The sequence below is a fragment of the Fukomys damarensis genome, unplaced genomic scaffold, assembly GCF_012274545.1.
Source record: "Fukomys damarensis isolate Sample0158 unplaced genomic scaffold, DMR_v1.0_HiC HiC_scaffold_2, whole genome shotgun sequence".
Lineage (NCBI taxonomy): Eukaryota > Metazoa > Chordata > Mammalia > Rodentia > Bathyergidae > Fukomys > Fukomys damarensis.
Window position 1 is genome coordinate 1675369 of NW_022900914.1, and position 12012 is coordinate 1687380.

A 12012-nucleotide genomic window follows, 5' to 3' on the forward strand; every position below is an offset into this window, starting at 1 on the left:
GCTGGGAGTGATTACAGGTGGTGCACATCTGTAATCCCAGCACTCAGGAGGCTGAGGCAGGAGGATTGCTGTGAGTTTGAGACCAGCCTGGGCTATGTAGTGAGTTCAAGGTCAATCTCAACTATAGTGAGACCCTGCCTCAAAAATAAATAAATAAACCAAATAAAAATAAAAATTCTACTCAAAATTAGTCTATAAATTCAATTCTAAAACAAAATGCCAACATATTTTAAAGGAATTTGATTAAAAAATCAGTGCTTTTTAAATTTTATTTCATTGCGATAAGAACGCAGAAGACCTACGTATCTTACCAAATTTACAGGGTATAAATCACTGCTGTTTAGCACAGGCACAGACTGCTCAACAGAAATGTTGCCCTTGCACATCTTCCTTTGGCTGAAATTCGATCAGCAGCCCCCATTTCCCTTGCCTCCAGCCCCTGGCAATCGGTGTCCCGCTTTGATTCCATGAATTTGTAGATTTTAAATGACCAGAATCTTGAGGTGTTTCACTCTGTGCCTGAGTTTTTTGCCCAAGTCTAATCACGCTGCTGCTTGTCACGATACTGTCTTCTTTCTAACGCCTACCTGATACTGTGTTGTTTGCACACACACATTATTTCTGTATCCATCCATCCATCGATACTCAGGCTGCCTATGATCTTTGGCTATTGTTATCATGCCTCAAAGAGCATAGAAGTGCTTGTGCCTATCAGCACTAATTTTAACTTCTGACAAATGACCAGGCATGCAATTGCTGAGGCATATGTTACTCATTATTTTGAGCAACCTCCATACTGTTTTCTGTGCCACGGTGGCATCAGTACCAAGAAGAACCAAGGCAAATCTGAAGAAGGGTGAGTAGAAATCCAACTGGGATTTTAAGAAAGAAAGAAATTCTGCAACATAAAGAAGTTATACACCATGATAAAATGCAGTTCACCCCATGCATGCAAAGATGTCCCAACATACTTAACGTGACAGCTACAGCATACACACCAAGAGAACACAGGGCAGAAAACAAGGTTGTGCTGTTAGATCCAAAAGAACAGGACACAGCTTATCCCCGCTCACAAGTGATATGGTTTTCGATAGAGAAAACTTAAAGACCATCAAAGTCATGTAGAACTGATAAATTCAATAAGCTTGTAGAACACAGGAGAACATACCCAAATCCATTATTGTTTTGTGTGTATACCAATGATGAAATGATGAGATAGACATCAAGAAAGCAACCCTATTCAGTATAACTACAAAAATAAAATACCTAGAAATATATCTAGGTGAGAGAGTGAGTGATCTCGACAATGAAAATTACAAAAACAAAACAAAGATGGATGAAATTGAAGAGATCACAAAACAAAAATGGAAAGACATCCCATATCCATGGATTGGAAGAATCTGATGAAATGTTCGTATTACACAAAATGGTTGAAGGCAATTCCTACCCAAATACCAATGACATTCTCCACAGAAACAGCAAAAACACTCATAAAATTGGAACAGATGCCCCAAAGAACCTGTCTATCCAAAGCAGTCCTGAACAAAAGCAGCTAAACTGAAGGCTTTGCAACGCCTGACTTCCAAACACACTACCAGCAACTGCGACCCGATGGAGGAGCCCTGCACTGCCCCCAGAGAGTCTCCTGTGCAGAGGAGCAGACTGACTGGCAAGGCCAGGTCTCTGGGGTGAGCCCTGGAAGGGGGGTTCCTGTGCCCCGCTGCCCCCTTCACTCTGTTTCCTGGTACCAGGTGGTGAGCAGTTTTCCTTTCTTGTGCCTTCTTCCACAGCTTTTCATGAGCCAGGGGCCAGGTGGCCATGGACTGAAACTCTGAAACTGTGAGGAAAAACAAACTTCTCCTTTAAGCAGTGGGTTAAGGGCTTTGTCCCAGTGAGGGGAAGTGTCAAATATATTAACCAGAATAGTATGACACTGGTGTAAAGTCAGGCTCAAAGATGAGTGAAAGACAATACAGAATGCAGAAAAATCCATGGGTTTACAGCTACCTGATTTTTGAAGAAGGCTGCAAGAACATACACTCTACAGGAAAGGGGAAACCACTCCAACAACAGTGCTGGGAAGGCCAGATATTTGTGTGCCCAAGATAAAATCTATGCCACTGTTTCTCACTGTATTCAAAATCCAATCAGAAATCAGACTGCAGTGTAAAACCCCAAACTATGAGTCTCTTGGAAGCAAGAATGGGGAAATCCTCAGGGCATTAGTCTTGGCGAGGCATTTTTAAAATACAATCTCAACAGCTCAGGTACCAAAGCAAAAACTGACAGATGGGATTACAACTACAAAGTTCTGTACAGCAAAAGAAACAACCAACAGACATGAAAAGAACCTCCAGAAGGTATCCCAAATGTGGAGTGTACACACAGTGGAATATTACTTGGCTATAAAAAATGAGATTCTGTCATTTGCAGCAATACAGGTAGAACTGGAGGACTTTAGGCTCAGTAAAACAAATTAGACTCAGAAAGGCAAAAAAAAAAAAAACTCCTACTCCTACTCCACTGTGAAAGTAAAAAGTGGATCCTGAAGAAATACACGTAGCACGATGGTTACCGGAGCGTGGGAAGAATGTAGGGTAGGGAAGAGAGGAGAGAGGGTGGGTGATGTGCACGGAGAGCAGCGGCACAGCGGAGTGGCCTCTAACGTTCTAGCGCATGGAGGGACTGCAGAGGGCGCAATCCGCAGGGTGTGTCGAACCCTCCGTGGAGAGGACTGTGAACGTCCCGATTCAGAGCACGGCGCATGTCCGAGGTAGTGGATGTGCAGTGTCGTCCTCTGATCCTCACAACTCACGTGCCAGTCTGCACCCCTTCACAGTGAGCAATTCTGAGTAGACCGGTTAAAACAAAAACATTTTACAATGAAGTTGTCTGCTGTTTTCCGATTGCATCTATATAGTAAGATACAATCTGTATTTTCCAAGTATTTGTTGTGCAGATATTTGCTCCTTATTTTCATTTACTTACTTTTCTCAATAAAGAGTGGGTTTGGAAGAGTAGAGATTTTGGGGCTGTCGGTACGTTTGCAGTATATAGTGGCTGCATTCCTCCAGGGCACTGGGACAGGTACATAGTGCGTCTTCATGCTCTTTTCCTTTACTTCCCTCCCTCTCCCTCCATCTCTTGATCCCCTTTCCACTTAAGAAAGACCCATCTCCCTACTCCCTGCTGTCTTTTGTCTTGCTGCTTATTTATATTTTGGGTTTCCCATGTATGAGAAGCTACATCGTATTAAAGCTTGGGTCTCAGTGATTTCACTTACTACTGCGGTCTCAAGGTGAGTCCGCTCCTACAAGTACGAACACCACCCTTCTTCGTGGCAGCACGGTACTCCGCTGTGTAAATACCACCTTCTCTTCATCCTTTCATCTGCCGATCGCCTCGCTGTTTCTAGGACTCAGCTTCTATAAATTGTGGTGCTATAAACACTGTGTGTGAGTGTGTCTCTGTAATATGATTAACTTTCCGGGGAAGATCCCTAGAAGCGGGTGCCTAAGCAAAGAGGAGTTTCTGGTTTTACTTATGATTGGGTCCAAGTCTTTGTCATCGTGCTTCGTATGCTAAAAATCTTTGCCTGGGAAGGAACGGCTCTGATATTCTTGGTATCATTTCATCTGTTTTCAAAACGAGGCAGTCTGGATGCTTTGTCAGGGGCGGGTGGAGGGCAGCCGAGTGACAAACAGGGCATGCAGGCGTCTAAAGGACTTCCATGCCAGCGAGTGTCCTCAGCTTCCGGCTCTGTGGTGGAGTCAGAGCCTGGTCCAGCTTCTGCACTGTCAGCTCCTCTCCCAACGGAGCCCTCGGTGCTAATACCAGCGTCAGTGCTGCACCCTTCGGACTCAGCGTTTTAAAATCCTTCAGTTTAATTGGCCCCACAGCCCTACGAAGTCAGAACAGAGAGTTCTACCTCTGTATTTCTGCGGTACACAAATCCCACTCTCCCACGTTTTATGCTGCCCATTTAGGTGATGGCCCAAGGTCACAAGTGCTGAATAACACAATCCGGACTGGAGCCCACGTCTCGTGACACACATGTGTGCCCTTGCCCTCTGTGTGAGTTCTCAGCAGGGCGGTCAAAGCTGAGCTTGCTGTGCACACTCAGGCTGTGCACACACGGGGCAGCCTCCAAGTGCAGGCCACTCCCAGCCCTGGCCCTGTCGGAGTGAAAGGGCTGTGAGCCCCCGGCCAAGGACAGCGTGTGGGTTCCCAGGCCGGCGCTAACTAACGCTGACGCTGATGCTCACCTGTCGAGCCAGGGTGTCCCGGAGGCCTCTTCAATGAGCAGCTGCCCCTCCTTGGTCGTGTGTTTCACAGCCTCTGACAATCACTTTCCTGCTGATAGCAGAATCAAATGTTTTGGGAGCACAGCTCCATTTAAGCCTCAAACTACCTCCGTTAAGTATTATTACCCCATCCCAAATTAACAAAACTAAAGCAGGTGCAGGAATCTAGCCTGCTGAAGTCCCCAGCGATCATCTGAGGTTGACTCCAAATCCGTTGCTCCCGGTATCTACTCTGCTGCCCGCATCCTGGGCGTTTGAATCCTGGCTGCACAACACGGGGCTGGGACTGGACTGACAGACCCGAGCTTCCCTCGCTGGAGGGTTCAGTTGTCCGTGCCTGGGAGGTTACAGGGTGTGCAAAGAGTCAATAGCCTTGGGAGCTGAGCCACGTCATGAAGAAGAGCTACCCTGGAGAGCTGTGCCCAATAAACTTCCTATGTAAACAAATACATTTTTTGTGTTAAACACCGAGTTTTGGAGGTTGTTTGTCACATAGTGAAACACAGCGCATGTGTCCTCCCTGTGGCGTTGGTGAGTGGTGTCTGATCACCAGGGAGCCTCCAGTCGTCTTCCGAATGACCCTGTTACGGTCCTTGACCCTTTTCCCCATGAGAGACAGAACGATGTTTTAGGGTCAAAAGAGCAAAAGGGGATAGCAGTGAAGGTCGTCGGCGTCTATGGTCTGAACATGCAGCAGCGGAACAGCCTTCCCCTGAGCTGACACTGCAGGAGCTCAGTGGGCTTGGGCACGATTATAAAGTCATTACGCTCCCAAGTATGAACGGATTACAAGCCATCTCACCACTAAGTGAATTTAAGCTCCTTCTTGATCTCTATCAGCACGGCCTTCCTCCCTAACAAGTTCCACATTGCAGCGAACCTTCCTGCCATCTGCCGGAATGGAAACGTGTGCCTAATCCTGCGTTGGAACAGTTCGCCCCTGCTAAGGAAAGAGACCTCGGGGGTTCTCTGAAAACCACTCTTCTGGCCCAGTCTGTGGCTCGCTTGCGCACTGTCCCTGGTGTGAAATGATCCACTTTGATACGAATGTCACTTTGAATGAATACAGATGAGTTCGTACTCACTCGGGTTCATGGCCAGTGTGGTTTCCAGTGGTGATGAAGGCGGGGCAGGACTCCTACACTGTCATACCGAGGACTTTAACGAGTGCCGCATATCCATGTCTTCCAAGCCACAAAATAATCCATTTTTTAGATCTCAGTAGACATCCATTCTAGTCGCCTCACGTTACACCGCCTTCTACCTCACCAAGTCACCTCTCACTGGCCCGTTAGCGCTCCTCTCCTTAAGATGCCTTCCCTTATCACTTCATCAAAAGTTAGATGACTCTTCCTGCCCTGTGTACCCTGAGCACACCCCTCTCCCGGTGTGCGCTGCAAGGGTTCCATGTAATGCCACGGCCGCTTCAGGCTGGGGGAAAGGCACAGATGGCTCAGTGACAGCCTCGTGTACCTTCTTCCCGTGCCCTATCAGTTTTCAGATCCAGTTTACAGCAAGGTATGGAACATCCCACTGTGGGTAGTTTAGCACATTGGCTCCTCTCAGAGCTCAATGTGACATGGATTTGACCAACTGAGAACCTGCTTTTCAGAAGAAAAGACAAAGCACCTTTGCCACTTCACTAAGAAAGAAAGCAACTTGTGTTTTGCAGACCGAGTTTTTGTTCTTTATTTGCCTTTCCGTTTAGGTGTTAACATTAGACAGTTCATCAGGTGATAAGTGACGTTTGATGGATGCTGTATCATAACACACAACGAACCCTCACAAACCCCACTGTCATCACCTATTCATCAATTAGCAAACTTTGGAGCATCACAAATCAGTACTTCTGATTGCATACATTTAAGGTGTTCAGCAGGATGATGTGATGTACTCACACATTGTGAAATCATCACCACAAACAAGGGAATCAGCACATCCATCACCCTGCATGGGTGCTATCGCGTGCATGTGTGTGTGTGTGTGTGTGTGTGTGTGTGTGTGTGGTGTAAACGCGTAGATCTAACCCATAGCAGCCTCACTACGGAACTGAATCGGCATCTCTGAGCCCAGCCCCTGGAAATCACTATTCCACTCTCTACTTCTGTGAGTTTGACTAACCTGGATTCCACATGTGTGCGAGACCATGCAGCATTTGTCTCTCAGGCAGACTACTTTCCCTTAGCTCAGGGTCTCCCAGACTCATTCATGCTGCCACAAATGCAGAATTTTGTCCATTTTTAAAGTTGAATAATATTTTCAGGATTCTGACAAAATCTTTTCTTCCGTTCCATAGGTTGCCTTTCGTCTTCTTGTTTCTTTTGCCATGCAAAGCTTTGTAAGTTGATATCGCACCACTTGTTTGCGTATTTCTGGTTTCCTACCTGTCCTTTTGATGTTGAATCCCCCCAAATTGCTGACAAGACAATGTTAAGGAGCTTTTCCCTACTTTATCTTCTGGGAGTTTTAATGTTTTGAGTCTTAATTTGAAGTCTTTAATCCATTCTGAGTTGACTTTTGTGAGTGGCATAATGTAAGTATATTTTTCTTCTTTGGAGTGTGGACATTTAGTTTTCCCATCATTTATCCAACATTAGTGTGTGTTCTTAATGCCCATGTCAAGGATAGGTTGATGCATGTTGATGCATGATTTTTTTCCTGGGCTTCCAACTGTTCTGTTAGCCTGTATATCTGTTTTTATACCAGTACCATACTGTTTTGGTTATTATTGATTTGTAAGATAATTTGAAACCAGGAAGAGTGATGTGTCTGACTATGCTTTTTAAACTCACTTGATGGAATCAAAATTATCCACAAAAATTGACAAAGATTACATATTTGGGACCCGCACTTTGCTGATTGCATTGGCAGAAGCTAGGGATTCAGGGATTTGGTGTGAGTAGGGATTAGGGTCCCAATGTGACTGGTGAGAAGCTTCCAGTTAAACACACAGATTACCTTGGGTGAGCAAAGACATTACACGCAAAATCAACCCAGGCTGGACAATAACTGGCTACATCATCAGACCATCACCATTCAAATGTTCTCGTTAGAAACTCAACAGGAGGACGGAGGGTGGGAGGAGTTTTCTAACAAAAAATAAGTACATAAAATGTGCTTTATAATCAGCCTTATATGCCATACTTGATAAACTGCTTTGTGGTTTTCAGATATTTTCATAGCTAAGTGATTGTACTGGATGTTCCCACCTATTTCAGTAAAGTTAAGGGGGCGGGGACAGAACTGCATAAGTAAACTCCTTACAGAATCCCACCTTAAGGAAGCGTGTTTCCACCGAGTGCAACACATATCCGAGTGACACTTACCTGCCCAGCAGACTCAATGGTTCGTGAGCCTTTGGGGTTTATCTTCTATGTTCCCTGTAGCCTGCGTGTATAGTATGCTATACAACTGACATAACATGAAAATTATCCTTCCAGTCTTTGGGTAGAAGAGGATTACTTAAATGACAAAGGTACTGGAAATAAAAGCAACTCACAATTTGGTTTATATTAAAATTAAAATTTCTTTTTATAATAAAACACTTTTAAAGAGAGCAAAGTGCTGAGCTCACACTTGGAGAGTGTGCTGACATTGACAGAAGCATCAGAAATACGGAACTTCTAGAAATAAGAAACTCAAAGGAAAAATAGCAAAAGACATGTACAGGCATTTCACATGAGAGGGACGAGCAATAATAGCAGACACGAAGGAAATGCAAATTAAGAGCTCAAGGAGGTATCATTTTATAGTCTCCTTTTGTCAGGCCTTGGGCAGCCCAATGTTTGAGAGCTCGTGAGTGACAGATTCGGTTTCACACGGTTGACGCCACGTTGGGAGACACTTTGCTATAATCTCACAGGTCCAAACAGGACACCCTGTCCTACCCACCGTTCCATTCCTGGGTGTGAGCGATGAGATATTCAAATACCTGCAGAAAACCTGCATGAGGGTGCCCATTAACAACCTTCCTCATAAGATCGAAAGCTGCACATGTCACGAGGCCCTTTACCAGTAAATGGTTGAGTAAAAGGCGATATATTTGCACAATGGAATGTCCTTCCATTAGTAGTTACAAGGAATGAACGATAGATGCAACAATATGAATAAATTACAGCAATGCATAGAGTGGAGAAGTAAACCGCAAAATATTACATAGCACACAATAGCTAGTTTTACAAATTTACAACCAAAACTCAACTGTACGCTTTTTAAACAAAGGAGCAGGGCTGGAGGCTGTGGGAGTATTGCGGAGGTGGGTATTTTGCAGTGATTCAGGACTTTTAGGGACCCTTCGAGTCTGTTGTCTACAATGTCTTCTGTCAACACAGCCGTGGACAAAACGAGCAGCCCCGGGCGTCCTGCTGGTGGCCGTGTGTCCACTCTTCAGGGACATCCGGGACAAGGGCTCATCCACAGCCCTTCTGCATGGACACGCGTCTTAGTCACTGCTGACGCAGACTCTATGGATGACACCTGCGGGTACCTCAAGTGTATCATGTACACACCCACACGGTAAACAGTCACGGGCTCAGGGGCACAGACTTTGAGTGGCGATCATGCAGCGATGCTCTACAAAGGCCCAGTCTAGAGACAGAAAATCCGGATTAAGCTTTCAGGATTTCCTTGCCTCATGCTTTCCCTGAAATAAATCCATACTGAGCTTATTTTCCTTGAAAGTCGTTCAGTTAACTAAGAGGTGAGAAGTAGAAAGCAGATTGTTCTCAAGTTAGAAAACAAACAAATATACAAAGCCTGAGGTAGTAATGTTTCTAACAGTAGATTAATCAGTGCTTGGTCCTAGTTCTTTTCTTCCCTGGTTGAGCGTCAGAATTCTGTCTGCCTCAGGCCTCTCTCCCTCTCTCTCTCTCCCCTCTCTTGCAGAGGGGCCCCCCTGATCCTGAGTTGCTGTGACCCCAGTCCTACAGTCTGAACCACTGCAGGTGATGCTCAGGAGAATTTTATAGGAGTATGAAATGATGGCAGACAAAACAATGCTTTAATGCAAGTTTCCTTTAAGATAGGACAATTATTCCAAAATCTTATCAATATATAGATTCTAGTAGCTTTTTTGTACAAAAAAGTGAAATAATTTTAAAAGCTTCTATAAAATGGGAAATTGTACATGTTTTACTTTAGTTTTTCCCATAAATAAAATGTGGTTATCAAATTGATATGCTTAACACTTCATTTCAGTGTGTTATATGTAAAGTGGAAGATATATACAGGTTAACAGAGGTCGTTGGTTAAACTTCTTTGTAGTACGGTATATGTTTGAAGGCTGTCAATTATAATCTGCCATTTTTCTTACAAAGACAAATATCTTAGTCTATTTTTGCTGCTGTAAAGAAATACGTAGACTGGGTGAGCTACAGAGGACAGTGGTTTATTGGCCCCTCAGGGTTGGGGTCTGATGGTATCACCTGTCCTGTGTCCTTGTGAGTGAGAGGCCATTGGCCCCACCGATGTGGGCTGGAGGGGAGGTGCTTGGACCCCGGAGGGAGGCTGTTCCTAAGTGCCTCCTCCCCTCACCTGTCACCTGCTCTAGACTCCGCCTCTCACTGCTGTCATGGTGGCCACATAAACTTCGGAGACAACACAGCCAAACCACAGGCAAGGGTGATGCGTATAGTTCACACTGTCTGACGTCATTGCTTTCCTTCTTTTCTAAAATTGGCAATCTGATGAAAATAAGAAAGCTTTAAAGAGATTAGGGCAGTTCATGGCAGGAGAATTCTAGTTCCAATGAATGAAACCAGCTACTTTCGTCCGAAACTAAAATCCCCTAGTTCACATCAGCAAATCCTCCAGCCATGGAATTAAATCCCAAGCAGCTCTCCAGAGAAAAGAATGAAAAGACTTTGAGGAGCTGAGACTTGACAGACGTTGGCTAAACTGAAACAGGTCATCAGCCAGGTAGAAAACAAGCAGCTGAGTTACTAACAGCCACCACAAAGTAAGGATTAATTGAGTTCCTGTGTGCAAAGCACACGGGTCTTTTTTAGGCACCTGTCCTGATGAATACCCCTTGTTTCCTGCTGTGCTTACCCTTGACAGGAGGTGTGCGAGCAGGACCTGCGTTCCGTGCCTTGAGAGCAGCGTTATTTCACCATGCTGCACAAACGGGAAAACAAGTGCAGAGCTAAGGTGCTGTGTATGCTGTGTTACCTGCCTGCCGCGGGCTCACGTCACCACGTCTCCTGACGTCCCTGTTTGACAGAACCTTCCGTGCTGAGATGCAGAGCTGCTTTACAGTTCTGTGATTCTGCCATCCCTTGTCAAGGGTTAAATTTCATTATTTAAATAAGAGACAGTGGTTAGCGTCTTCCTCCACCTGTGGATTGCTTTACATCTCATCCACTATTTCTGCACTTGATTTTAGCCAAAAGTCCTAGAAGGGATCATCATCAACTCCTTCTGAAAGAAGCACATGTTCCTAGGAGATAAAGACTGGTTTCCTAACCTCTTTATGTTTGTTTTAAAGGGGAGGATCCTGAATAGCTTTTTTGAAAAAGTAGAAGTGAGTAACTATGTGAGATGATAGGCACATCGATTACTCACTGTAGTAACCACTTTACTACCTGCAAGTATGTCAAACACCACGCTGTAGACCTCAAATGTACGCAGTACGACTTGGTGCCAGGTCTAACTCAGAGTACTGAGGTGCCCACTGTTACCTTGACAAGCAGAGAAGTGGGAGTGGGGCCAGGATCTTGTACCTTGCTTTGTTAATTCTCCATTTTCTCGAGGAGTAAGCACATGAGTGGAGAAAGAGTCTACTTTCACTTCTGAAAGAAGACTGAAACCAGTAAGAACATGAGCTCAGGAGTAAACATATCCCCAACTGAAGAAACTGCTTTGCATCATAAAAATAAATACCAAAAATGCATTTGTCCATTCTTCCCCAGTTACTCATTTTTTTCAAAAAAATGGACAAAATTACCCAAGAAGGCAAAAAAAAAAGTGTTCCCTATAGAGAAGAGAATAAAGAAAAATCCAAAATCAGGTAAGTAGTTTCTCTGTAATAAACCTAATTGGCTTGAATAAAGTTTTTTCACTTCACCACTGGGGTAAGATCTTACTCATAGGGTAAGACGAGTGGACACTGTTCTGGCTCATGTTTTCCATTCTGAACCTGTCTTTCAGTGCAGCCTAGAAGGAGTGGGTCGAGAACTGAGCCCCTCTCCTCCCTGTCCAGCACTCACTCACAAACCTTAGTTCATAAACTTCTTTCACCGCACAAGGTACCAAAGGACATCAGCCAGTGGTCTGCCCCTCACTTAGGAGAGCCATTTAAGTGAGACTACGAAGGTTTTCATTAGCACATATAGAAGCTCATAAAGTTGGTTCTGAGTATGTGCTCAAGGCCCTCACTCGAGTTCCGGGTCACTTCACCCCGGACTGCCTTCCCAGTGGTGCACCGCAGGCCCTCTGGGATAACCACCTCCACGGCTAGCAGCCTGCAGAGAGATGCACTGCCCTCCTAATCTCACCTGCGAGAACCTGCTCATGGGCATGCCTTACTGGCCTCACACCAAGGTCAGAGACATCTTTCCTCAAATTCTAATGAGTGAAAAATTTGATCCGAGCTAAAAGCTAAGCTACTGCACATGGAACAGAATTCAGGTGCACGTCACTACTTGATTCTTAGGTTGGAACATGGGCATCATCTCATCAAACCAGTGTGGTACCAGGAATCCACAGATGC